Source organism: Schistocerca serialis, chromosome 10 (genome assembly GCF_023864345.2).
Source record: "Schistocerca serialis cubense isolate TAMUIC-IGC-003099 chromosome 10, iqSchSeri2.2, whole genome shotgun sequence".
Lineage (NCBI taxonomy): Eukaryota > Metazoa > Arthropoda > Insecta > Orthoptera > Acrididae > Schistocerca > Schistocerca serialis.
Window position 1 is genome coordinate 58,897,758 of NC_064647.1, and position 4,236 is coordinate 58,901,993.

A 4,236-nucleotide genomic window follows, 5' to 3' on the forward strand; every position below is an offset into this window, starting at 1 on the left:
ACTTTTCTTGCTACCATTCAATAGTTATCCTGTTCCAGGATTGACGCCAGTCGGCGTGTGTGTACGCGTGCCTTTCTTTCGACTACCGTGTGGCGTAACAGTCTTGTTACGCCACTACAGATTGGCGACGAGTCTACAAAGGATCTTGTGTTTTAGTTTGCCCTAATTTATTTGTGTCATGGCTTCGCCACATTCTCCAGATGTACTGTCCGAATTTTATCGCTTGCAGAATCAGCAGACGCAGGCGTTATTGGATGCCCTTGGACAGCTCGTCCAGGGTCAACGTGCCATTCAAACCGATGCGGCCGCCGCCACTTCACCGGTACCGCAGCCACAACCTGCCATTGCACCGCCTTTTAGGCACTACGACCCGAACCACGAGACTTGGCAGGAATGGTCCCGCCAGTTTGCCTTCCACCTCGCCGCCTACAGAATTCAAGGTAATGAGCGGCAGCCGTTTTTGCTTTTTTGTGTCGGTGTGTCCACCTACCGTGTGATAGTGAAATTGTTTCCCTGACGCGACGTAGCAACTCTGTCCTACGAGGAAATTTTGTCTGCTTTAGATGCCTATTTCAAAGAAACAGTTAATGTGGTTGCAAAACGGTATACGTTTTTTCGTACAAAACGTACGGCCGGTCAAACTAATAGGGAGTGGGTAGCAACATTGCAAGGACTTACTAGGGACTGTGCCTTTGACTGTGACTGTGGTCTTTCTTATTCAGATACAATGGTACGTGATGCAATTGCACAGAACGTTTCTGATGTTCGCATACGGGAGCAAATTTTGAAACTAGTTAATCCCTCCCTTCAACATGTGATCGACATATTAGATAGACAAGACACACTTGACTGTTCTCAGGAATCTTTTGAAACTTCGCCAGCAGTGTGTAACATTAACCGGCCCGCTGGGCGAGCTGCGCGGCCCAGTCAACTGCCCTCGCGCAAACAAACGCAGCTGCCGCCGCGTTATAAACCGGGTGTGCCGCGCCAGCCCACAAATGCAGTGAAATCATGCCCGCGGTGTGCTACTGGACATTCATGTGAACATTGCCCGTCACGCCAAGCTATTTGCATTTGCTGCAATAGGAAAGGACATGTTCAAAGTGTTTGCCAGAAAAAGCTCAGATCAGACACTCTTAGTCATTCCAGGCCCTTTGCTTCGCGCCGGAATCGAACCAAGGACACTCAGGCTCGTGGACCTTCGCCCATGGACATTCATGTCGTTAATTCCGCTTCGTCCAGTGACACTTTCTCTAACAGTGACTGTGATCGTCCCACAAACAGAGTGCGTCAACGTCGCCGGAAATCACGTCCATTAGCAAGTGATTCTGTACCAGTGTCTGTTCAAATTGCACGAGACAGTCGCTCTTGTCGTCAGCAGGACAATAAACTTTTTGTAGATTTGGACTTTAATGGCAAAGTCATACCATTCCAGCTCGATACCGGAGCTGCAGTTTCATTGCTCAATCACGCCACGTACAAACAACTGGGCGCACCTCCGTTGCGTGCCGCAAGTGTTAAGTTACATAGTTATTCAGGACAGACAATACCTGTGTTAAGACAGTGCACTCTTTTTGCAACATATAAAGGACAAACAAAACTTGTGTCCTTTTACGTTCTTCGTTCTTCTACTGCAGTGAACTTGTTTGGCTTAGATTTATTTCAGTTGTTTAACATGTCTATTGTAAATCAGGTACTATCAGTGATTCAAACTGTGCCTACAGACAGTGGTTCTAGTGTATGTGAAGAATTTGCAGACATTATTGCACCGGGTTTAGGTTGCGCTAAAAACTGTGAAGCACATTTGGAACTGCAAGTAAACGCGCAACCGAAATTTTTCAGAGCGTGCAATGTTCCTCACGCATTGCGACGTAGGTCGCAAGAACATTGAACAATGTAGAATCACAAGGTGTGAGTGAATGTGCGCAATGCCTCTTCTCCGCTTCATCGCTTACGCCGTGCAGGTGTTCCGTTCGTCTGGACGACGGAATGTGAACGCGCCTTTCGCCAGTTGAAATCGGCGTTGCTTTCTAATACTTGCCTCACGCCTTTCGATCCCCAGAAACCCCTTTTGTTGATGGTAGATGCATCGGATTTCGGGATCGGTGCTGTCCTTGCGCACAAAGTTGGCTCGCATGATCGCCCTATTGCCTTTGCGTCCAAATTGCTCTCGTCTGCACAAAGAAATTACTCACAAATAGAGAAAGAAGCTTTGGCTCTCGTGTTTGGTGTTACTAAGTTCCATGATTTCTTGTATGGTCGTCACTTCACCATCATCACAGACCACAAACCTTTGACATCGCTTTTTCATCCGAACAAGCCTGTACCTCCGCGTACAGCGCAGAAATTTATTCGCTGGTCTATTTCCCTCTCGCAGTACCGCTACGATATCTTGTATCGGTCCATTGCTAAGCACGGAAACGCCGATGCGTTGTCCCGTTTGCCTGTTGCTGAGGATAAAGCATTCGATTCTTCCGAACTTGCTTGCATGTTCATTGATTCGGAAACCGATGAAGTGGTCGAATCGTTTCCGATTGATTTTCGTCGTGTAGCTACAGCCACAGCTGCTGACCCTGTCCTTGCTCCTGTTTTGCGTTTTGTTGCTACGCAATGGCCTTTGTCAAAGTCTCGGATCGAGGATCCGTTGGTTCGCCGACTTTTTGCTCACAGGGAGAGACTTTTTGTTCGACGTGGTGTTTTGTTGTTGCGTTCTGATAATGATCAGTCCCGAGTCGTGGTCCCACGTTCGTTACAGTCCTCTGTCTTACGGCTTCTTCACCAAGGACATTGGGGTAAAGTGCGAACGAAACAACGTGCTCGTCAGCACTGTACTTGGTTCGGAATCGATGCTGCGATTACGAATATGTGTTCTTCTTGCATGGCGTGTGCCGAACAACAATCCGCACCGCCGCGGAAAGTCTTTGCATGGCCAAACGCCACTTCCCCTTGGCAACGCTTGCACATTGATTTTGCTGGTCCATTCTGGAATGCTCAATGGTTGGTTCTGGTCGATGCCTTCAGTAATTTTCCTTTTGTTGTCCGGATGTCTTCCACGACGTCCTCCGCCACCATCCAAGCGTTGTCTGCTATCTTTTGCATTGAAGGTCTTCCGCAGACTATTGTTTCCGACAATGGCCCACAATTCATGTCCGCAGAATTTCAGTCATTCTGCCAGGCCAATGGTATTCAACATCTGACATCCGCGCCGTTTTCGCCTCAGTCAAACGGTGCCACTGAACGATTGGTCCGGACTTTCAAGTCACAGATGTTGAAGTTGAAAGAGTCGCATTCTCGGGAGGACGCATTGTTGCTCTTTTTGTCTTCGTATCGCTCTCAGCCCCGAGATGGTCGCTCGCCGGCTGAGTTGCTCCACGGTCGTCCTCATCGCACCTTGATGTCTTTGCTGCATCCGCCGCATCATGTTCCTGTGCAGCGGCAGACTCCTGCTTTTGCTCCAGGCGACGTTGTATTTTATCGCAACTATCGAGGTTCACGGCGTTGGCTCGCAGGGCGCATTCTTCGCTGCCTCGGCCGCGCGATGTATTTGGTTTTGGGGGCCTCTGGTGAGGTGCGTCGGCATCTCAATCAGCTGCGCCTCTGTCGTCGCACGGGTTCTGCCGCTCCCCATCTGCTTTCAGCGACGGTGCCGTCCGGTCAGCGCCCTGGGGACCCATCTACTGGCTCGCCTCATCCCCAGGTGTTACCGACGATGCCTTCCATTTTGCCCCATGGCGGCGCACCGCCGCAGCCGCCGCCGCAGCCGCCGGTACTCCCGCCGGCGCCGCCCGCATTCGACGCTTTGCTGCAGCCGCCATGCGCCTCCCTGGGTCACGCGCCGCCGATCGCTTCCCGTGACCAGCTGTCCTCCGCCATGGAACTCCCGCCCGCTCCGGACCACATGACGTCATCGTGCGTCGGCTACCCCGACGCAATGGAGGTCGACCCTTCGGCCCCTCCTGTTTCTTTACGGGCACATACACCGCATGTGGACGTGCACCCTGGACTAGGTTTTCAGGCGTTTCCTTGCTCCCCTTGGACCGAATGGCCGGGTGCGGGTGGCACAGCCTCGCCTGTTGTTAGGCTCCCCACCTCATCGCATACGTCAACATGGGGTCCTCCCCACGGCGGGCGGAAGCCTTATCTCACGACCGTTCGCCGATTTGCGGGGGAGGAATGTGGTGTCACCGCCAGACACCACACTTGCTAGGTGGTAGATTAAATCGGCCGCGGTCCATT